This window comes from Balaenoptera physalus, assembly GCF_965194825.1.
Source record: "Balaenoptera physalus genome assembly, chromosome: 2".
Lineage (NCBI taxonomy): Eukaryota > Metazoa > Chordata > Mammalia > Artiodactyla > Balaenopteridae > Balaenoptera > Balaenoptera physalus.
The window spans coordinates 156,929,559-156,954,990 of record NC_138883.1 but is presented as its reverse complement, the minus strand read 5'-3'; the positions used below and the strand labels follow the sequence as shown (position 1 = coordinate 156,954,990).

The 25,432-nt window shown below is 38.4% G+C and overlaps 2 long non-coding RNA genes across 2 annotated transcripts in view; one reads left to right on the top strand and one right to left on the bottom strand.

Moving 5' to 3' along the window:
* LOC309655032 overlaps positions 1-25,432 on the bottom strand; it is a 355,331-nt gene that overhangs the window by 313,398 nt on the left and 16,501 nt on the right. The window lies entirely within an intron of this gene.
* LOC309655072 lies at positions 1,607-23,533 on the top strand. The gene is made up of 2 exons (XR_014260610.1): positions 1,607-1,756; positions 23,381-23,533. It is a non-coding gene; the product is annotated as an uncharacterized lncRNA (long non-coding RNA).

The following is a 25,432-nucleotide window of genomic DNA, read 5'->3' as shown; positions in this document are numbered from 1 at the left end:
TACCAGGTGCCCAAGGATTAATTATATTTACAGAATCAGAAGCCTGTGCCTAAAATCATAAATGTATATATACATCCTTTGTATTTGAGAAGAGGGGATTGTATTTCTCTCAGCATATGAAGTATTATGTATGCTAGCTATTGGACAGTCATCAGTGTCACATGTATATTGAATGATACTGATTTATCACCTTTAGCTCCATTTTGGTGTAGCACCTTTTCCCAATAGACATTACACTGTGACTATTTGTAGAAGAGTCATCTATTAGTCGAACAAATGATAAGGTGGTACAGAAAAGTCTGACTCTCTCCTCCACCTTCTCAATTCCCAGCAGCTGTGGTTGCTCCAAACTCTGAACTCTGGTTGCTCAAGCCAGAACATCTGCGAGTTTTCCATTGAGTTTTAACAGCTAAGCATGATGTAGACTGGGGTCTGCCAACAGTCTCACAGCCGTAAAAAAAAGGAAACTCACATCAAGCAGTTTCCTTCTCCCAGTGTCAACTTGCCTCCTGGATCTTCCCGCTTTGGGCTTCCTTCCAATGCCCTCACATCGTTATTTTTAATGTTTTATCCAGGGTATACAGTTATCTGCAAGAGGGTTAATTCCATTGGAGCTTACTCAGCTGTAAACAAGATCAGAACTCCAGACTTGAAGGTCATAAAGTCAGAATTTCACTATTAATATCACTTTTTTAAAAAGTGCTTCAAGACTATCAAAAAGAAGACTCTTTCAATATCTTTTCTTTTTTTTTTTTTTACTAAACATGAAAAATCTTTGTCTCCTACAGAGAATTTCCATACAGCATTCACAGGTCTAAAAAAACTAGAGAATTATTTCGTAATTTCAGACTGATTTGTTTCAAACACCCAGTCACTACTAACTTTGGGTGGTAATCAAAACGGCTAATTTAGGCAACTGTGAAAGAGTTTTAGGCCACTTCTTTACAAATAACCTGTGGATATAAACTAAAATTCAGGGATTTCCAGCCATCTCATTTGCCTAATCAGCTTCCCAGTAAAGGTTAAGAAGTTGGACACCAAGAGGGGAAAGTGGGGGGTGAGGGTGGGATGAACTGGGAAATTGAGATTGACATATATACACTAATATATATAAAATAGATAACTAATAAATAAATAAATAAAAACGTTAAGAAGTTAGCCATACAAAAATAACTATCAGAAAAAGGAGGTCTTGAAATAATGAAACATGCTTATACACGTGTACATCATAGAATTTGTAATCTAAGATTGACGTGTTTGAGCTTGAGATTCAGAATTGGAAGACAGATACTGAGAAGTAGATGAAAGAGGGAGAACCCATTAAAAACATTTGTCAGGCTATTTTGTTGCTAGTTTAAGAGACTTCAACCAGTCTCAATTTAGTACAGGATTATAGCATCTAGAAATTTGCCATTTACTTTATTAGAAATATGGACTAGTAAATAAAATTGTATTTCTTCTTGTGAAACAAAGCTACCTTTAAATTCTTTTTCGTCATTCTTTTTCATTCATAAAGCCCTAGTATAACAGTATACCTTATTTATGCAATTCTGCTCAATTATTTTTTTTATCACTACAAAAATAGATCTTTGGCCATAATAAAGATAGATGCGGGCTTCCCTGGTGGTGCAGTGGTTGAGAATCTGCCTGCCAATGCAGGGGACACGGGTTCGAGCCCTGGTCTGGGAAGATCCCACATGCCGCGGAGCGACTAGGCCCGTGAGCCACACTTGCTGAGCCTGCGCGTCTGGAGCCTGTGCTCCGCAACAAGAGAGGCCGCGATAGTGAGAGGCCCGTGCACCGCGATGAGGAGTGGCCCCCGCTTGCCGCAACTGGGGAAAGCCCTCGCACAGAAACGAAGACCCAACACAGCCATAAATAAATAAAAATAAATAAATAAAATCCCATCTTAAAAAAAAAAAAAAAAAAGACTAATTAGAAAGTCCCTTTAAAAAAAAAAAAAAAAAAAAAGATAGATGCACTAGTATTGTTTGCACATAGGAGATGCATTGAAGCACCTATTTCTACCTCATAAGTAATAGGAAATGACATTTGAGAAACAAAGCTTAAAATTAAAATTTAATGAATCCAACCAAAAAATAGGCAAAGTCAGCTTAGAAAGATAAAACGAATTCCAGGCCAGCAAGATTAGATAGCACATGGATTGTACATATCAATATGTCCATAGAGAGAAGGTGTGGACAGAAAGGGACTGCTCAGCTCTTGAAGAGAAGGAAAGGGAATCACAAAAGCAAACCTTAGCAATGTCCGCTCATACGGGGCAAGGTTTTAAGCAAAGAAAAGATAGGATTTAATTTCAGTGAAAGGTGCCTTTTTTAAAAAATGCCTTCGGCTGCCCAAAGCCATACCAGTAAGACCACCCCGACGTCAGGCATAACCCTACTGTAAAGACGGATATATCAGAAAATCTCATTCATTCACTCACTCATTCATTTATTTCACAACCTTCTACCGATGCCAACAAAATGCTGATGCAGGGCAAGAGGCTGACCATATGATGACGAGGTGACAGACAGAATCCATATTCGCTGAGCTTTCACTGTAGTAAGAATGATAAGCAGTAACTGAGTATTCACAGCTACAATATAATTACAGATAGTGATAAGTTCTATGTAGGAAACATTTAGGAGGTGACAAAAATATTAAGAAATGGGCTTAGGGAAATTTGGCAATGTACCCCAAGATCACACTATATTAAAGCGATGGTGGGATGTGATCCCCAGCATTCTGTTTCCAGAACCCACCTTCATAAATTACGTATGTGTCAGCAAAGCAGACATGCAGAGAAAGGAACTTTAACTTGTTTTCAGATGCATCTTTCATTTTCAAATTTATTCTTGCTATCAGGCCAGCTCTTGCAGAGTTGCCTAGTCTCTGGTCCTTTACCTTCCCCACTCATTTAAATTTCCTTTCCCACAAACTGATCCTGAAAGCCAGGGTCAGATTCTCCTTCTACGGACATGCCAGTTCATGACCCAGCCTTGACACTATAATACAGAAAGTGCATATTGAAGGAATCAGGTTCATGGTGTTTTTGCTCTGGTGGTTTTATCTCTCTGTACTGATACCAACGTTATAAAGACCAGGGGGAGGCAGGCCCCACTGTACACGGGAAATGAGTAAAACAGTGTATTCTGAAAACTGCAACAAAAAACCATTGCTTTTCATTCCACGTGTGGAATTTTGATACTAAAATAATTCTTTGAAAAACTCAAAGGGAATGCAGCCCATTAAGTTTCTCTAAAAAAGGACAATCCTTTCTAGATTCCCTGAAGTCTGATGTATGACAAGTTTCATTGCAAACATGCTTTAAAAACAGGATGTAACTCTGACAAGTCAGACTTTGTAACTTGGCGGAGGCAAAGATTTTGAAATGTACTTATGTATGTGTTGGGTATAAACTGTTATTGTACTGGAAAACTTCTTGAAAGGGATTTTTATAAGTCTCATCTTGTCTCTCTCTAGTGGCTGTTAAAAATAGAGTTTATTGGCAACTATTTTTCCTTGTGTTAGAGAAGGATTAACTTAATCCTGGTGAAATATCTTAACATTTCACTATATTCAATTTTATACAACTAAATTTTTATTAAGCACAATACTAAAATAACTGCAGGTATCCTAAGTGATCCAAGAGTTATACATTTGTCAAGTTTGTTTTTATAGACTTATGAAACTTAAACACTGTTCTCTAAATGAGGTAGTTTTTGCTTTCCTACCTATATTTAAATTATTTTAATTCTGGATTCATGTTTATATCTTTTTTTTCTATAAAATGTTAGAAGGTTCCTCTATGTATTTACACAGCATGGTAGAATTAGTCAAGGACACATTCCAGTTTTCAGTATGGTGTGCAATTTACAGAACTATTTGAGATCCTTTTTAAAAAAATAACTCTACTCAGGTTTATAACATTTATGTGTACTCTCACTGTTCTCTTTTCCAATAATAAAAGCTCCAATTATGACTTCTGGTCCCTCACCTCCACATTCTGAGCCAATCCAAAGGCAAGTGAAATAGGCAAATGTGTCCTAATATCCTATCAACCGTTTCGGCTTCTTTTTTTTCTTCTGTGGAGTTTCCTCTATTCATTCCTCCTCCTCATTTTAAAATATCCGCTGCCCTTCCAGGAACAAACCTGATATCAAGAAATAATCTGCCTTTGTCTCTGATAGAACAATTTGAATTTATCCTTACTCATTCTCTCTCACTGAGACACTCGTCTTTTTTTTGAAGATTTTTTTTGATGTGGACCATTTTTAAAGTCTTTATCGAATTTGTTACAATATTGCTTCTGTTTTATGTTTTGGTTTTTCGGCTGCGAGACATGTGGGAATTTAGCTCTCCGACCAGGGATTGATCCCGCTCCCCCTGCATTGGAGGGCGAAGTCTTAACCACTGGACCACCAGGGAAGTCTCTCACCAAGATATTTGTCTTTTAAAACTTATTTCTACTCTTGAAATGAAAGAACGTGTCCTTGTTAAAGGATTTCAAGGAATTGTCTCTCGCTCGTGTAAAGGTGCGCACCTTGTAGAGACATGACCCGTACCTTGGAGCATCCCAGGTCAGTGACACAGGGAAAATGAGAGATGGAGGAGTAGCCCTGGCTCTTTATTGCCTCCAAAGTCATCCCTTCCCTTCCTGGTCCATTGGCCAGGACAAGTCACGTGCCTCCATCCAATTCGGAGGGGAGTTAGGCCCTGCGAGCAACGTGTGGCTGTTTGCTGAACAATAATGACCTTGCTCCCTTCTTCCTGCACACGCCCAACATCTCCCCAAGGAGAGAAACCCAGATTCTGGCTGGTCCCTGCGCTCGACTCAATGCTCAGTGGTGTCTTCATCAAGACTAGAGATGATCTTCTTGACCTGGAGGTGTGTGAACTAAAACAGACATTGTCCTCACACACTCACACCCCAAAAGCCACAGTGAAGCATCACCAGAGCGATCCCAGTAGGCTCTTGCATTCAGAAAGGGGAAGGACAGAAATCAGAAAGCAGCCGTGGTCCACGGCAGTTCTGAAACGCTGCTGGTAGATGTGGTGGGGCCTCCACCCTGAGGCCAGAAGGAGCCTCAGTTGGATCTCTTGCTGCATCCCAAGCCCCATCGGCTGGGGGTTCTGTCTTGTCCACTTTCCAACCTGACTTCATAACAAATGACTGTTGGGGGGACAGGTCCTCTTTTAAAGACTGTTCAGCTTTTCAGGCCACTTCCAACTTCTGGGATTTCGATGACGCGAGAGGTGCTTTAAATTTCATTGAAGGTTATTTTTTCCAGGCGCGGTTTCTTTGGCAGTTCATTTCGCCCCAAGACTAAGTAGGTTTCTGAACTTCTTAGTCTGGAGCGTGTGGCCTCTAGCAGAGGAGTTGGTGAACAGTTTCTTCATTTACACTGTTACGTGTAAATTCAATCCACCCAAAAGTCCTGCGATAAAAGTATTGCCATTTTGACCAGTTTAGAGATGGAGAGTGTGGGAGAATTTATTCTGAGAGGAAGAGTATCCTTCTTAGAACACCTTGAAATCTGCATGTAAGTAATGCTAACCTTGCCACTGTGACCTTATTTCTGGCATATTGATGTGCCCATTAGGTCTGACCAAGGTAACTATGGTGACAATGGAACACAAAATTTGAAAATTGGACTCTTTCCAAAAAACCAAGACCTGTGGTCACTATGCGTATGTCGCATATGCTATTTTAGTTTCTTTTACTCCACTTACTTTAGGCTTTTGGTTGGTTGGTTGGTTGTTTTTAAGCCAATCACTGAGATGTTAGATTTTGGTCAGGTAGATGCCTCTCTCTATGATTTGGGGTTCACCAGGATAGGCTGGATACCACTTATTTGTTACAACACTTGAAAACCTTCCCTGGCACATTAGAATTTGATAAGTACATTTTACTGATTATGAGAAACATAACATTTTTTAAAAAAACCTTATTTCTTGTTTGTCCCTGTGGCTTAATTTGTACAGGCACAACTGAAGGTGACAAATATCTACTTGTCCTGATTTCTCACCATGAGTTTTAAACAGCTCACGCTGTGGGGACTGACATTTCCAGGTCACAGTCAAAAGGCACAGCCAAGGCTTTTGGTTGTGTCTAATTCTACACTGCACATGTGCTACCTTTCCTCAGAGCGTAATGTTGTTTTAGAAATGAATTGCATTGGAGACACCTCACAGGCACTGATTTCAGTCCTGCCCTGCCAGCCCTCTTTGGGGGATTCAGTTACATCTCTGAATTCTCTAACTGAAACTTCTACTTGATTCCAGTAAGTTTTAAAGAAATACAAGCCCTTGAAAAGTTTGCCCCTCTCCTCCTCCTCCTCTTCAATTTTTTTGAAAACGTGATTGATAGAAAAGATCTCAGAACATTTCCAAGTGCAGATTGTCTCTGACTCAGGGCCCCAACCCCATGTAAATTGTAGCAGGGCCAGGATTAGGACCAGGTGTCAGGGGAACTCTATTGGGGCACGTGATTTAAGAGGTGCCCAAAATAGTATCAAGATTAGAGATATTTAAATTCATGTATTAAAAAATAAAAATTAACATAAAAAAATCCGTGATGAACAAACTATCAAATTTTGGAATAAAAACACATTGTTCGTTCGTTTTACAAACAAATATTATGTGAAGGGAACAGTCATTTCCAATCAGCTCAACATCAAAGAGGTCCTGGCATTCCTAGCAGTGGGATTATAGAGGGTGACAAACGGCCAGCAGAGAGATAGGGCAGCACAGGGCTTTCTATATCGTCTTTTATTGTTTTCTATAGAGCTTGTATTACTGTTTCTACTTGGTTCGAAACATGAACGTATATTTTGATAAATGCATATAGGGGCTGCACCTTTTTCCTTTCTCCCCAGGCTCCTATATGGCCCGGCCAGCTCTGAATCGTGGCCTCCTGGCCTCCTCCTGTCAGAGCTACCGGTGCCCACGCAGCCCTCTCCCACCTTTAGCTTCTCAACCTTCAGAACTGCCCAGACTTCCTCCCCATCTAGTCTCCAGCTCCTTGCAGCCAGGGTTCAGGCAATTCCAGGCTTTGGATGCAAAAACACCTGGCAAGAGACTCAGAAGAATCTAGAACTTGGGATCAGAGGTATTCACGGCTGAAGCCAGACCAGAATTAGTGATTTTAGGGAAACTCAGGATTCCTGAATTTCCATTTCTATTTCAACACACCTCATGCTACCCTGCCGTGGACCACACCGAAGAGCTGCCTTCTGGTTCTCACTCTCCTTCTCTGGGAGAGTGCATTCTTGATCCTACAGTCCTTACTGCCTTACAGATGAACTTGAAGGGCACAGCTCTGTACCTCGAAGCCTGGCTGTGCTTCTTTAAGAAAACTATCTGTTTGATGCCCACACAAACTAGAAAAATGCAAATTAATAAGTGTCTGGTTTACTCTACAAGATAAAAAAAATTTTGATTTTTGTATGTTGATCAGCTATTTGGATGTTTCCATAACCGATGATTCCTTTCTAACAGAATGTGTAACATGTATGTTGTTTAAGATTGCTGTGAAGTTGTTGTATCTGAATGTTTTGCTCTGGTACATTTGTATTTTCAAGCCATAAAAATTTCCGAGTTCATTCTCTCTTGGAGCATTCTGTTTTGCTAGGTCTCATAAATGATCTTTTTTTTTTTTTTTAAATTTCTGAAAGAAACTTGCTTGCATACCCAGCGGTCTCAAGAATTCTTCCCATTTCACTTAGTGTGTATCAATCAAAATAAAGGAGGATGCAGTGAAATATGTTTCTACTACTCTGCAAAGCCCCCAATAAAGAGAAATGTTCATAGTAAATGTAGCACTTGTTTCACACTTTCAGCTGGGTTTCGATTGATAAAAGTGAACTATTTTGTCTTCATACATGTCACCAGAGGCTGGTTCAATAGTTGCTTAACCAGGACAAGTCCCTTTTCCAGAGCCTAGCCTTTCCTCAGTGAGGAAGCTCTAAGCTACCAAAGAATCACAGTAATTGACCTGGGTCTATACATCACGTCTAAATAGACACGGAGTAAATTGCATAGCATTTGGTAAAACAAGTTACTCAGTGCTCCCCTTTCAACCCATAATGACTGTAATTCAGTTAGGCTTATTGCCTGTTATTTAATATGATCCTACTGTAAAATTGTTCCTTTTGCAATACAAAGTTTAAAGAGCCTGCTTTTCTTCTTAAAGCATGCGGGCTCTCTTGTATTGGAATAGGATTTCATTATATTTAAAAACTTTTTCCACTGTTTACTTTATCACTGGGGTCAGATAAAGGAGCCAGAGTCAAAATTAGTCTTTGCTCTAGGATAGGGGAAGTGAAGAGAGAGAAACCCCAGTGGAAATCAATGGTGGATTTATTTGTATTTCCATAGTGCGGAAACTACAGGAACATTAGTAATGTTGGAAGAAAAAGCACGGGGAAGGGGGAGGGTGTCCATATTTTCATTATTATTATTATTCTTAAAATACACTACACATAATCCTTGGATATTTTGCTACCAGGCATTGAAAATAGTCTATGATTCATAAATAATTTCAGGCAATCTCAAAATTTTTCACTGTTTAAAAAAAAACTTCCCAGGCTGAGCCTACCGAAAGGAATTTATGAATAGTTCCCCTTATCTAGCCATGAAAAATGCCTGGATATAGAGTTGACTTTTAGATTAAAAAATTTTTTTACGGGTTCAATGAATTTTTCTGCAGCTTTAAAAAAATATCAGATCTGAGTAGATATGATCCAGAGGATGGCCCAGATTTATCATCTCTGTGACGAGCTACTAGAATTCTGTCTTTTGGGTCAAAGAGGATTTTTGTGAGGAGGAAATGAGTTAGTACATATAAAGTACTTAGAAGAGTCCCTGGTACATTGCAAGTACCAAAAACAAAACAGCTGCTTCACTCTCATTATCACTGTTATTATTATGTGGAATAACATTGAAAGTTTGTTCATCCTACAAAGTCTATTTCGATTCGTACCTCCAGAAAACTCATGATGATGTTGGATTCTTTTCAATGAATTTAGTGACCACATTATACAATTTAACACGTAGTTCTACAGCAGAAAGTCTGACTGTGAACATCCTATTTGTGGATATCTCATACATATAAATAGACTGCTGCTTCTTCCACCGATCAATTGAAACTTTGAGAAAGCTTCTTGTGCTTCCCTAAATTAGATGTATACTCTTTTGGACACACACACACACACAAAGACACACACATATGTGAGGCCATAACTAATTTACATAATCTGGGTAAGCAAGAATGATAACTTATACAGTGCCTAGCACCCACTAGAAGCTTAGGAAATATTTTACTAAGTTTTGATTTGACAACATTGGTCCATAATAACATAATAACAACTCTATCAGACCGTATCAGTGCATGATCTAGACATTTACACAGAAGACACAAATTTACACAAAATATTTAAGATATTAAAGAATATGTGTTATAAGCAATTGTTTTTCTTCCTAAATTGCTTAGAAAATGTCCAAATGTCCCCCATGTCACTGTTATTCCTGAGTGATGGAAGCCAAAACTTGTTCTTTTGTTCAGATACCCTGATATGCATATTATTTACATTTCTCGGACACTGTATCCAGTTGACTTGGCTCAGGGTCACTTATTCTGAAATCACCATGAAGTCACAGGGAATGGAATTTTACACTGAACAAGAGAGTCTAGACACTTGCACTTTGTATACGAGCATCTTTTAGTTTTATCATCATGGCCAAAGTCAGTCAACTTCACGTTGTCAAGTTTCTTAGCTGTCAGATGCCTTATTAAAGGTGATAAATTCAATTAGTTTGTTGAATTTATAGAATGTCAATCAATTTGACGTGTTTCTTTTTCTTTCACCACAGTATATAAACTAACCAGTTTTCTTTTCTGCCCTCCCCCTCTGCTCCCCACGAACCGATAGAACCAGGCATAGGTGTCACTTTGGAAAGACTTGGGTTTAGTTTATTTATTTATTACTCACTAACTTTGTTTCTTGAACACAGGACCTACAGATTGGTTACTGAGTATTTGTGAGATCCAGAACATCAAGCCCAGAGCAGTGACCAGCACATTGCAGGACCAAGAGACCAAGAAAAACGATTGCTTCAAGGTCACAAGCATGAAAAAAGAAGCAAAGGTAGGTTATGGTGGTTTGGGGGATGGTGGCAGTAGTTGTGAAGCACAGTGGCAAAGATCAGAGTGATGATGGGTCTAGGGAGAAAGGCAATTGCAGAAAATAATGTAGAGAAATACAGAAAATATTTTATAAAAAGATGGTGGAGCACAAATTAAAGAGTCAAGAAAATGTAAAAACCAAAAAGTTTAATATGGACAAGTAACTGTAAGTTGTGAGTCTTGGGCATAACTGCTTTCTAGGGATAACCCATCCAGGCCCACTTTGTGACACTGCTCAGCTAATGGAATACAGTTCTCCAAAGCAGTGTTTTCGATGTTTCCTACTCCTAATGGCAGAGAAAAAAAATGAGCCTTTATTCACAGATATAAAACCCCTTCAGCTACCTGAAGCCAAGCTATATCTTGGAAGTAACATATTTTATTTCAAAAATTCATGTATAATTTACATGCTATTCTATAAAATATCTGTGTTCATCTTAAAGATGTTTTTAGCCAAAATTTGAAGAAAATTGAAAGTTCCAGGAACCCCAGCATGTGTGTCCCTGAAGTTCTGCACACCCCTGGGCATGCTACCCTCTAATTCCCAGGAGTGTAGAATCATGGTCTTGAAGCAAAAGGTAAAGAGATACTTTCAATATTGCTGCAAAGCAGATGATAAAAGTATTCAGGGGAAAACAAGCCTTTATTTTAGGTCATTTGCAAGTTCCTTGAAGGCATGTGCTTTTTTTAAAAAAAAAGTTTTATTTTATATAGGAGTATAGTTGATTGACAATGTTGTGATGATAGTTTCAGGTGTACAGCAAAGTGATTCGGTTATATGTATACATGTATCCATTCTTTTTCAAACTCTTTTCCCATTTAAGTTGTTACATAACATTGAGCAGAGTTCCCTGCGCTATACAGCAGGTCCGTGTTGGTTATCCATTTTAGATCTAGCGGTGTGTACGTGTGCTTTTTTTAAGGGTGGTTATAGAGTTCTTGATCTATCCTGGACCGTTTGGATGAGCTCTTAAGTGTGTCCAAGGATTGGACAGAAGTTCGGGAAAGGGCTGATGTGTTCACAAAATAAGCCCCCGAGTGTGTTAACTATTGATAATTATGTGCTACGAGCAACTGCAGTTCAACACGTCACTTTCGTCAGAATGTCTTCGTTCGGACTGGTGGCAACATGGGACCAGACCCCATGACTGGACTGGTGCCCCGACCCCCAGAGTGGGTGACACCGACACACCTCCTGGCTGTACCTGTGCTCACGCACCTCCTAGAAAATTAGGTTGTTCTTAGTTAACTAAGGAAAAAATGTTTCTTTTTTGACAGTTGACAGACTTCCATACCCACAAATACCAGCCAAAACGTACGCCTAATTATTTTATAAATTATGTTGTGCTGTCACAGACCCCTTCTGGGAGTCAAAACACTTCTACCTGTCTTCATTCCTCCCCTGCCTGGGGCTGAGGGAAACTCACCAACTGCTACCCGTCCCGTCTTGTTCATCCATCCTTGCTCTTGCGGGAGTCCTGTTTATCTTCCCATCAGTGGGTGGTCCCTCTCCGTCTGCCTTGGATCGGTATAATGGGACACCCAGTTTACCTTCCATGATCTACGAAGGTACTTCTTAAAATGCCCTTTTCCTGGGAAGGTGTTCACCTTCACGGGCTTTTTGTTCTGCTCTCTTTCTGCCACAGCAACAGGGAAAATCATTCTTCAAACACCTGCAAACTATTTTTTATTTTCAATATGAAATATTACAAGCAGTTTTGTGCACTGGGAATATGAGCTTCTGCTCGAGCCCTCGATGTAGAATTCATCCCTGAAAATTCTTAGCGCAGGGCAACACCTCTAGAACTGTCTGAAGAGCCCTCTACAAGTCCCACTCCCCACACACAGGGACACGTACAGTCACTACACTGTCATCTTCCCTATTCTGTTCTGATGCTTCAAATGCCTAAGTCAGAGCATGTGTATTTCATTCACAGAGGATGTAAAATACAGATGCTCTTGAAAGAGTTAATAATTGCCCTAAAATCTCGCTGGAGACTAAATGACCTAATAGATCCTTCCTCTGATCACGTGTAACAGTTATCATGCTTTTGGCTGCAATTAACAGAAAACCTGACTCAGGGAGATTAAACAATATGGAAAATGTCTCAGCTCACACAAGGAGACATCCAGAGACAGGGAGCTACCAGAGTTGGTAAAGCCGGTAGCTGAGCAGCGTTGATCAAGAGCACAATTCCCTCCACCCCGTTGCTCTGTGACCCTCAATTTGCCCCCTGTACCCTGGGGCTTGTCCTCTTGTCAACAAATAGATCCCTGCAGCCACTTACATGGTCAAACAACACTTTCAAATTCAAGAAAGGGATATGAGGGCACAGCCAGTCCGAGATTCCCACTTTAGGAGTGAAAAAAATTGCAGAACAGCCCTCTAGAGAGTTGCCTCCAGATTTTACTCACCAGAATTGTGTCATATGGGCATCCTACACCGATAGTGGACAAGGAGAATGGAGTCGTTGTGGTTATCTTAGACCAGTGGTTCTCAGACTCTAACTCGCATCACGCTACCTGGAGGGCTTATTACAGCATGGATTGCCAGACTTCACCTCCTCAGGTGACTTAGTGAGTCCAAGATGAGGCTCAAGAATTTACATCATGAGATGCTGTTGTTGCTGGTCTTGGGACCCACAGTTTGAGAACAAGTGTCTAAGCTTATCGAAATTGTGAAAGTGGACCAATTGAAATGGTATATAAGATAACAGATATTAACATATACTGTAAATACTTAAATATAAACTATTAGCAACATTCTAATCAAAATGTGTTCCCATTTCTCTGGTTAAGATGCAAGAATTCGTTCATTCTGGATCAAATAAAAATTCAGGTTGGTAACATTGTCTCAAACTGTATTCTTGGTTACCATCATTTAAATAATGAGTGTACTATGAAATACACAACTTTAAAACTATTTTACACATCTACTGTAAAGGTATTTTCTGTATACTATTTCTTAAAGCAGATCACTTTATAAGATATGCATATTCATGAATGCTGTGTAATACTTCATTTCACTTTGTCATTGAATTTCACTTTCAGACATATTCTTTTTAATTGCCATAGATAAGTATTCTTTTATATGTATAAATGCTCCTGATGCTTCAGAACCAAGTAAAAATGAGGAAATTATATAGGTTGTTTTTTAAAGTCACATAAACTTGAATTTTAATAACTACTATACCCCACAATCCTTTACAAGAATTTTTCTTCTCAGATTCCCTCGAGAATTGTTTTGTAAGATGGGCAAATCCAGACTTGAGCAAAACATTACAAGTACAAAGGTTTGTGCATCTCATTAAATGTTGACACTTCATCAAGAGCTCTCTATGTTCAGCAGCTAGAGGTGTAGGAAAGTGAAGTGGAGACACAAGGCAATTCATGAAACAAATCAAAGTTCCCCACAAATCATTTTCCATTGAATCTTTCTTTTAAAAGCCAAAAAATGATATCCCTGACTAAACTATATGGACAATTGTGACAATTCTTAATTCTATTTTTAACATAAACAGACACAAGTTATTGAATGCTGCATAGTTATTGAATGCTGCATAGTTATTGAATGCTGCATAGTTATTGAATGCTGCATAGTTGTTGAATGCTGCATAGTTATTGAATGCTGCATAGTTATTGAATGCTGCATAGTTATTGAATGCTGCATAGTTATTGAATGCTGCATAGTTGTTGAATGCTGCATAGTTATTGAATGCTGCATAGTTATTGAATGCTGCATAGTTATTGAATGACAAGGGTCTTTGAAGCCAGAGCACCTCAGCCACCTTCACAACCCCACCAAAAATTTCCAGGTTTTCCATTAACCAAAGACACATGGGAAAATGTCTCTAAACACAAAATAGGAAGAAAGAAGTGGCAAGTATATATATTATTTTACTTCCTTCTTCCCACTACAAAGTTTAACTCTCCACCCTCACCTTGCGAATTCACTACAGAGAAGCTAAGTGATTACTTTATTGTATCTCTAGATCTGAAAGATGACAATGTGGTTTCAAACAATATATTCATTTAAAAAAAAAAAAAGCTTCTTTATAACAGCAAGTGTTCAACAGTGCTTTTCTGCATCAGTTACCTGAAAGTGATAGATTGCTCATGTTATATGGGGCACGCTCTCAGCATTACCTGCTTTTATTCTGGGGGTTTGGTATGTGGAGTTATTTTAATGTATTTTAAAAAATAACATATAGGCCAAAGACAAGAAAAATTTAACCAGAGAGGCCAAAATCGCTTACAAATATTTTTAAAAGATGCTAAAATAAAGTTTTCTTTTTAAAGGACTGGTTTTATACCAAGTGCTTTCTTTTACTATTTTATTTTGGGGATAAACTTTGGCGTTTTTGAGACACCTAAATATTGGAAAATCCTATCAACATACTCTAGCAACTGCCCTCACATTCATATAAAATAGTTAACTGAAGAAGTGTCTTCTTAATGGAAGGAAATATTTCCTGTAACAGCTACTAAAACAGAAAAGAAAAAAACATAAAAATTTGATCCTCAAGTACAAGCTTTTTTCTGTGGCTTTCAAGACACTCTACTACATTAGAATAGTTTCTAAAACAAGTTTTATCTCCTACAACTCCTCTTTTGTTTCGGCCATACAATATCTTTAACATTCCTAATAAATTATCCTTCTAAAACAGCTGCTCTCTATTCTAACTGTACAGTCACCAGTGAATTTAGATACCCTACCACTTCCCTCCATAAATGCTTGCCTTTGACCACCTAGAAAAACAGAAATATAATGCAGGCCACATAGGTGATTTCAAATTTCTAGTAGCCACATTTTTTAAAGTTTAAAAAATAATAATAAAATTAATTTTCTATAATAGCTTTCTCAAGATATAATTTGCATACCATAAAATTCACCTTTTGAAAGTGCACGGTTTGATCGTTTTTGGTCCATACACCAAGGTTTGTAACCACCACCTTGAGCTAATTTTAAAACATTTTCATCTCCCAGAAGAAACCCTGTATTCATTAGTGGTCACAGCCCAGTTCCTCCTCCCCTCAAACTCTGGCAACAACTAGACTGTACTTTCTATCTCTATGGATTTGTCTATTCCAAGATATTTCATATAAATCGAATCATACAATATGTGGCCTCTTGTGTCTGGCTTCTCATGTTTTCAAGGTTCATCCATGTTTCAGCATGTATCAGTCTTTCTTTCCTTTGTATTGATGAATAACATTTCATTTTATAGATAGACCCATTTTGTTTATCCATTTATTAATCTATGGATATTTGGATTGTCTCCACTTTTGACTATTATGAACAATGCTGCTGTGAACATTTGTGTAGAAGTTTTTGTCTGGACATGCGTATTAGCTTGGGCTACCATAACAAACTACCAAAGTCTGGGTGACTTAAACAGCAGAAATTGACTCTCAATGTTCTGGAGGCTAGAAGTTCAAAACCAAGGTGGCAGCATGGTTGGTTTCTGCCAAAAGGTCTCTTCCTGGCTTGTAGATGGCCACCTTCTTGGTGTGTCCTCACGTGGCTGGGAGAAAGAAAGCAAGCTCTCAGGTAGCTCTACTTATAAAGGCACTAATCCCATCAGGAGGGCTCTACTTTCATGACCTCATCTAAACCTAATTATCTCAAAAAGACCTCATTCAAAATACCATCACATGGGGGTTAAGTCTTCAACATACGAATTTGGGCAGGGGGACACAAACACTCAGTCCATAGCAACATGCTTTCATTTGTCTTGAGTATATACCAAAGAGAAGAACTGCTGTGTCATATGGTAACTCTATGTTTAACATTTGAAGACTGACAGACTCTTTTTCAAAGCAGCTGCGCCATTTTACATGTTCACTAGCAATGTATGAAGGTTCCAATTTCTCCATATTCTCAAAAACACTTGTAATTGTCTATGTTTTTTACTTTACCATCCTGGTGGGTGTGAAGTGGTATCAAATAGTGGTTTTGATTTGCTTTTCCCTAATATCTAATGGTATTGAGCATCTCCTCATGTGCTTGCCAGATATTTGCATGTCTTTTTTGGAGAAATACCTTTTTAAAACCTTGCCCACTTTTAATCGGGTTATGTCTTTATCACTGGGTTGAGTTGTAAAAGTACCTTATATATTCAGGATACAAGTCACTTACCAGACATATGATTTGCAAATATTTTCTCCCAGCCTGTGGCTTGTCTTATTACTTTCTTGGTGGTGTTTTTCGAAGCACAAACATTTTTGCTTCTGAAGATGTCCAGTTTATGTATCTATTTTTGGATGTTTGTGTTTTGGGTGTCACATCTAAGAAACCATTGGGTAAAATTAATTTTAATAAATATTTTATTTAATGCAATTTAATCAAAATATCATCATTCAATGTAAAATGAATAATTATAAAATATATAAATTTTAATTCAATATAAAATATAAATCAATATAAAAATTATTAATGGATACTTTTCTTTCTTTTTTTCACGCTAAGTCTTTAAAATCCGCTGTGTATCTGAAAAAACAGAAGCCAGTGTTATGTGGTGGCAGAAAAATTAGTGAAACTGCCACCCATAGTAACACAGAAGATGGAAAAAGCACCTCAAAACTTGTAGATTTGGCCAAGGAGATTCTAGAAAGGAATGTTGAAAGTGTAAGTTATCTTCTTTCAACTGTGTATAAGGTAACTCTTATATACTTCTTTTAACTGTATATACGAGATAAATAAGATATGAATGATATAAAACTGTTTAGTTTTTAATGAGTTTAATGGAAATATAGAGTGCCCAGGGAAATGTCTCTAGTCAGCAAAACATCCTCAAAATGAAAAATGTTTTTAAGGAAAAAAGCAATTACAAGGCTGCCAATAGATCTTGCCCTCAGAGTCAAGACTAATTCAAGAATTCTTTCAGGGTCAAGGAAGTTTTCTGGTAAAGACCTCAGAATGACAGAAGTCAGTGACTCATAGGCTCTGCCACCTGAACAAAAGGGCCTCTAAGAGTCTTAAGGGCATTGTTTTATTCCATCCTACTCACAGGCCGAAGTAGAGAAAGACCTGTCTTGAAGAGGTCTGTGAGGATGGCTTTTCTTTAATGTATTTGACTATTATCTGATACATAGGAAACCCACAAAATTTTAAAGGAGATTTTAGCTGATAAGCTAGGTAATTCCAAGATTCAATAATAAAAAAAAAAGAGTATAAGAGAATTAAAAATTTCATGTGTAAACATTTTAATTTACCAAATTATCGTAAAAGATAAAATCACATAGCCAAATTTGGAAGCATATTACAAATATATTTTTCCTTATGTTTAAGTTTGTAAAGAGCCTTCTGGCTCTTTTAAGGAATTAAATTTACTATGAACAATCTATGCATGTTTAACAGCTCTATGCACATATCTATATGTATTTATATGTATGTGTGTATGTATGTGTGTGATAGCTAAATTGGGCTGTCTTTCTTTTGTCATCATGAAGCTTCCCATGCTTTGTATGATGGCAAGGAAAGTAACTGACCTAGTTAAAATGAAGAATTAATTTATCCAAAGCAACTGCTTTAGTAATCCCATGCTAACAACTTAACTTCATTGTCTTGTTTTTCTCTCTGATTGCCATAACTTGCTCTATAAGAGACAAAGCATGATTTAGAAGAGTATAGGTTTATACCAAGTAAACAGAAAGTAAGAAGTTGATATAAAGGTCAGCCATTATGAACATTACCTGTTGAGCCATTTGTGGTTTATACTTGACATTGTCAAAACATAGCTGGAATGTTATGCCTATAACATGATCCCTTATCTGTCATCTATTTCACATAGGCCCACTGATTTTAAATAATATCTTCAGCTTTACTAAAAAATAAATAAACCAAAAATTTCAATGACTGTGTCTAATTTTTAAAAAATGGCATTTCTATTTTATTTGACAATTCCCTTAATCTCATTGCTGCAGCTACAAAACAGCATTTAAAATTTCCAAGATGCAGACATACCTCCTTTGCTTTCACTTGCTTGTACACTCACGCCCACGTTAAATGACATTATAAAGTATTTCCTTTCAATTCTTGTTATACATAAATACACATGTTACATGGATGTGTTGGATTTTCTTTTGGATTCAATAACTGGAGGTTCATTTTTTGGTGACATCTTTAGGCATCCTTCCAAAAATATCAGCACTGTTCAGCCTCTACAGATGTATGGCAGTTTGTGCATTGTGGTTGGGGGCAATGTGTGTATGTGTGCACACATTTGTGGAAAGAGAAAAGTGGTTGGGGGAATGAAGAAGAGATATTTTCTATTAGATGGTCATTATACTTTACCGATTTTTTAGGCTATTCCACACCATATTGGAACCAAATCAGCCCCAACTTTAGAGGTTCATCTTCGTCACTCATCTCCTTAGGGCACATTAAAGTGCCAAAATCTGTTAAATTCCTTTCTGTACGAGGCCACTGTTGTTCCCTTATAAGAATCTTTTTTCTTGTCAGAAACATTCAGTCGCCTAATTGGAACACCCTCTCATTCTAAATCAACGAAAAATTCTCAGCTTATATTTCAATCCCACTTCTAGGCAAGCCTCTGCTAGCCCCTAGCTTCCTCCTCTTCTAGGAACACATGATTTTTTTCTTTCTGAAGCATGTGGCTGCCATTATAGCTGGCCCCGCAGGGGAGGATAATTTGCTCATTGTGGATTAGTTGCCTTCAGCAGGTAAGTCTCACCTGGGTCACATCCTTTAAGGGTATATCCGTGGACAGGACTGCCTGAAAACTTTCACTGGAATGTGCAAAACTCTGCCCTGGCTTGTCTTGCTTTCTGTTGCACTATCCAGGGCTAACTTTTTCTCAAAAGTTAACACCATTATGACTGAATCAGTAACTTTTTCTGCATTTTATTGCATCCTTTTTTGGTTTTCTATGCTGCATGTCAGACAAGTTGTACCTGAAGGAATGCAAACTGGCATTCTGGAAATTTCTGACTCAGCTATTACACAAAACCTCTAAAGAAGTTTGCCTTAATCTATTCAGCCTAGTTTCTACATGAGTTGAATAAACTGATAGTAAATATGTGTATGATGGGGTAGGAGGAGTGTTCTTGATGTCACATACAGCATATGCACCTAAAATAAGAAATTTGGACTGTCTGGCCAGCAAAATATAAAATACTTGATATCCCATAATCTGCTCCGTTTAATATCATGTATTTCATGTAAAGGCTAAATTTTGTTGTAAAGAATCTTATTGTATTCTTGCTCATTTTGACCCTGAAAAAATATCTCTCTGAACCAGTAACATCATTAAGAAATGGGTGTTACCATAAATGACCCTCCTCACCCTCAATTAATAATTTTAATCCTGTAGCCTATGGTATATTGAAGTTCAATTTATTCTACTTACAGCTTCAGGAGATCCACAAATTTCATGAATTGCATATATATGCATTCGGGAGGGAAAGAGTGGTCATAATTTTTATGGTATTCTCAAAAGAAACTTACTCCTCCAAAAAAATGTTAGTAACTGGTGCTCTAGGTTAATTGATATTTTGGAAGATATTGAAAATACACGTGCAAGATGGTGGTTTAAATGATTAAAGATCATAGTGTTTTTTTAAATTATATTTACATGATTGTCTACAGCTTTCCCTCTGTATTAATTTCCCATACTCGTTCATCATTCCATTATTCATCATCACATGGAACCCACTACTCAACTGCATCTAATGTACTGTGCTTTTTAAAGCACACTAAAAATGATGGTCATTATCTTCTGGATGGAATGATTTGAAAGAGAATATGGAAGGGAAAAAAATTGTGCAACTATAGACTTTTTGCTGCGTGAATTGGGAGTAGTTTGTAAATGATGGGGGAATAAAAATAGAGTAGTTTCTGACAGGAAAATACTTTACAATAAATTAAAACTAAGGAGTATATGAAAGAAGGAAACTTCTTTTTTAATAAATTTATTTATTTTATTTTATTTATTTTTGGCTGCGTTGGGTCTTCGTTGCTGCGCGCGGGTTTTCTCTAGCTGTGGTGAGCGAGGGCTACTCTTCCTTGCGATGCGCAGGCTTCTCGTTGCGGTGGCTTCTCTTGTTGCGGAGCACGGGCTCTAGGCACGCAAGCTTCAGTAGCTGTGGCACGCTGGCTTAGTAGTTGTGGCTCTCGGGCTCTAGAGCGCAGGCTCAACAGTTGTGGTGTACGGGCTTAGTTGCTCCACGGCATGTGGGATCTTCCCGGACCAGGGCTCAAACCCGTGTTTCCTGCATTGGCAGGCAGATTCTTAACCACTGTGCCACCAGGGAAGCCCAAGAAGGAAACTTTTAAAACTCACAGCAATAAATTAGAAGCAACAATTATGTGTGTGTAAATGAGCCAGATTAACTAAACTAATTTCTAAAATTCATTAATACTTTTCTTGAAAGTTTTATTTCATATAGTGCTTATAACTCCTAACATCACGATATGTCTTTCTTGTGCCAGCTGTATCTTTATGTTTCTTGCGTAGTTATGAAATTCCCATTATAAATCATGTAAAAAATACTGCATATACACTTACAAAGCTTTTTTTTTTTTTTCAAAATAGAAGGCAAACTCATTTCAGCTGTAATCTTGTGATTGCTGTTTCCTTGGATAAATATTCACAATTTCTTTAAAAATGATAAAAAGAAAAAAGGTTTTTTTCCAAGACGCTGTATGATAGCCGTAATCCAAGATGTCCTCTGATGATCTCTGTCTCCTTGGCTGCAAACACTTGCAGAAAGGATTCAAAGGATGAGAAGAACTGAATGGATCATTGCTGACTTGGAAGATAGAAGAAGGAGAATGTGGGCCAAAGAATTTGGGCAGCCTGTAGAATTTGTGAAGGGTTACCTGACAGCTAACAAGGAATCAGGAACAACAGTCCTATAACCACAAAGAACTGAATTTGCCAACAACTTGAATAAGCGAAGAAATGGATTCTCCCCTATAGTCTTCAAAGAGGAGCACAGCTCTGCTGCTGTCTTGATCTCAGCCTTGTGTGACCCACGTCAGACTCCTGACCTACAGAATTGTGTGATGAATTTGTGATATCTTAGGCCCCTGACTGTGTGGTAATTTATAATAGCAGTGACAGAAGACTAACACAGGTGCATTTTGCACGTGGGAGGGATGTGAATGATTGAGTACCAGAGGGTAGAGTGCGGTAACCAGCCTCCAAGATGGCCACCAATGACTACTGCCTCCTGAAATTTGCATCCTGGTGTAATCCCCTCCCAGGGTGTGCCAGAGATAGCCCGTGTGACTGTTAAATATGGCAGAAGTGATGGTATATTACTGTGCTATTGCTCTATTGCCTCAACTCCAAATTCACCTTTTTTGCCTGTTCAGTGAAGATGAGCCCTTCACATGCTCTGCCTTTGCCACCTGGCACTATGCTAAACTTTGTCAATAGAGGGCGCTGTAGAGGCTGCAGGAAGAAAAGGTCTTCCCTTCTGCTTCCAGTGGGCTCACCTGTCCAGCTCCTGAGGCACCTGCGGTTCTCTAGCTTCTATTTCCTGCAATAACACCAGCTCCTCCAGCACAAGCTCCCGAGGAGCAGGTGGCTTCTAAGTGTCCCTAGTGAGACGCAACCCAGAACCTTTGAGGGCAGATTTCCAGCAAGTTGCAGAGAGCTGATTTCTGGCAAGGTCCACAGGTACAACACCATGGAGATTTCTCCCACATTCAGTGAGTCACGGTCACACCTGCAACAACGTGTGGATCTCAGTCTTGGGGAGGGGTCTCTTCCTTGAGTGTTCTCTCAGTCCTAGAGGTTCCTAATTTTTTCTATTCCTACATTCTTTAGAGTTCTTTTTACATATTAGCTAATCCTTCATTATTCCAATCCCCTGTTTGGTTAATGATTCTTTATATTAAACTTTCCCCATCCAAGTTGCCATGTAGTTTCTCTCTCCTGATTGGACTCAGACCCAGTCACTTCTGGATTTGGTTATAAAAGGCACAGTAGATTCTGTCTTGTCACACATTCTCTGCCCACGTGCTTTGGGGGGAGATAGCTACCATGACCTACTCAGCAACTGACGAGGTCCACGCAGTGAGGCGCTGAAGCTACTGGCCGGCAGCCACGTGAGGGAGCTTGGACGTGGATCCTCCGGCACCGTCAGGCCTTCGGGCGAGTCTGCAGCCCTGGCTGACTTCGCGATTGCAGCCTTGAGAAACCCAGACGCAGAGCCACCTGGCTAAGCTGCTCACAGACTCCCTGCCTCAGAAACTAAGTGAGGTAATAAAAGTTTTTGGTTTTAAGCCACTAAGTTTTGAGATAATGTGTTAATGTAGTAATCAATAATGAATACACTTGGCTTAAAGTTTGTTCTAAAAATCTGAATTATTTTTGTACAAAATCTTTACACTGAAACCTCTTTGTAATCAAGAATTTTGATCAGTCAATAGAACATTCTTATTCCACAAGATGCTAAAATCGATGCAGAAATCTTATGTAACATAGCGTGAAGATCACAGGTTCTGTCAGCTGCCAAAGTATGAGCGGGGGAACTATTGTACCTGCTGAGCATCAGTCTCTCAGAATATGACTAATAGCACCTGCTTCAAACAGCCATTGGTGTGAATTAAATGGGTGAATGAATGCAAAAGACTTAAGCACTTAAGGTGCTTGGCAAAGAGTAGACTCTATAACAATTAATAAAATAAAACTTAAATCCACATAGAGAATTAGGACAAGTCATAACAGTTTATTTAAAAATAATTTAATCTGAAGCATATATTTTTATGGACTCAGCTTCCAAGCATGCTATGCCAGAACCGTATCACCGTATTGTACTAACTGCTCGTTTATTTCTCTACAGTTTCCACTAGACTATAAGCTTCAGGAAGGCAGATATTATGTTCCTCTTTTTCATGACTGTAGCCACAATACCTGGGATAATAACTAACATTATAGTCAAATAATAGTATCTGTTAAATAAAGAAGGACTCAATGTCATACAATAAGATTTCTGAAGTAATTTTAGCTACAACTATCTTTGGTAGCGTTGAACTGAATTTAAAATATCTTAGCTTTGGGGCTTCCCTGGTGGCGCAGTGGTTGGGAATCTGCCTGCCAATGCAGGGGACACGGGTTCGAGCCCTGGTCCAGGAAGATCCCACATGCCGCGGAGCAACTAGGCCCGTGAGCCACAACTACTGAGCCTGCGCGTCTGGAGCCTGTGCTCCGCAACAAGAGAGGCCGCGACAGTGAGGGGCCCGCGCACCGCGATGAAGAGTGGCCCCCGCTTGCTGCAACTAGAGAAAGCCCTCACACAGAAACGAAGACCCAACACAGCCAAAAATAAATAAATTAATTAAAAAAATAATAATAAAAAATGTGCAGTGAATGGTTGTTAAATTAAAAGAAAAATCTTAGCTTTTAAAATGATATTACTATTAAATGTTTGTGATAACATCAGATTCTTTAATTAATAGCAAATGCCACTACAATTATGCTTTATAATCTTTATGGAAATAAAACGCAAGAATACTACATCCTTTAACAATGTTTCAAACCTCTTCCCACAGTACTCAATAGTTTAAGAAACCTACACTGCTCAGATTTTGTAATTCTTTAGCCCTTAATAACAAGATTGAAGTTTTTTACTAATAATTTTCATTGTAACAATTACTGATATTCTAGAACAATACTCTATTTTTGGTTGACAATTTCTCTCCTCACTACTAGCCAATGATGTCACCTCTTTCATCAAATGGAATTCAATACATTCCAAGTCAAGGACAACATGTTCCATATTTACAATGAAATTATGGTTTCCTCATCAAAAGGCAAATCCTTCATTTCAAAAATTTGAATGATTTTTAAAATAGAATGCCAGATGGCTAAATTTAGGTGCTGAAGAAAGTCTAATTCAGGAACACTTTATGGCACCAGTCCCAAACATTTTCATTTGATTATGGATTGAATATATTTTCATTCATTTTAAACTCTTGTGTCTCTGTATGTTGTTCTGAGATAGGAGAACGCATGTTGGTAGACAAATTGACCTCAAAAAATATGCCACTCTGCTTAAAGGACCTATTTCTGCTGACATATTGGAAAGATGGGCTTATGCTTGGTGGCAGGTTTTTCAGGTATCCAGGTCATATAGGTTAATGGTCAAATGTACATAGGTAGCATTCTGCTTCATAATGAATGGACATCACTGAAATACAACAGGTAAACTACAATCCACAGAGTTTGCAAAGGCTGGAAAATACAGATCACATAGAACTCTCTACTATGCCTTGATATGTTCCACTATTTTCATCTGTATTTTTTGTTTATTTGTTTTGTTTTTGCCACGTTTGTCTTACCTTTGTTAATCTTTCTTATGCAGCTTCATCCTAGCTTTAGGTTGAAAATAATTGTTAAAAGTGTATTTCTTTACTAATCATTATCATAAATTCATGAATTATTTCAGGTTGTATGAAGGCTTTTAAAAAAATTCATTGCTTCCCATTTTTGGATGAATTTTGGTTCCTTCAGTCATTCTTCCGGCAATGCTCTTCCCATTTAGGCCAGTGCACTGTGGCATTCCCCTTGCTATAACTTAGCTATTGTAGTAAGCCAGAGGAGGTCAAGTACATCTGTTTGAGGTTCAACACCAGCTCTTACAGTGAATTTCCGAACTGCACTTTGCACATCTGTAAAACTGTATAATAACAACTGTCCCACCTATATCACTGTGTTGTGGTGAGAATTGTATGAGACAACGTTTGTGAACATGTGCCATAAGCTGCAATGTCTTCTAAAGCCATGAGGGATAATCTGCTTATGTTTGCCCTCTTCCTTAGAATTGCATCTTTGTGCATAAAGATCCTCTCCCCAACCTGTTGCAACTGATTCATCCTTAAAGACCAACTCAGACTCAACTTTCTCCCAGTAACCTTCTCTCACCCTTTAAGTGAGTCTTCCAACTCTGAGCTTCTGTAACTTATTAATTGTATTCATTGATTTCAAATTTGTCATTATGTCCTACACTGTAGGATGTTTTTACTCACTGGGGTTCCACATGGTAAACCCCATACCCTCCTGACGATTGCCTGTCTGGTCCACTTTTCACTGGTCTCCTGCACACACCTGTGTGAGGTGCGTTATAAGTTACATTTCATCTCACACAGCCTCTCCCTTTACATTGCCACTCATAGCTCATAATCTTCTTTCCTCTCTCCCTCTCCAAGCCTCTTGGCCTGAGATGCTTCCATGAAAATATTGCAAAATGACTTCAGAAATTTAAATTTTT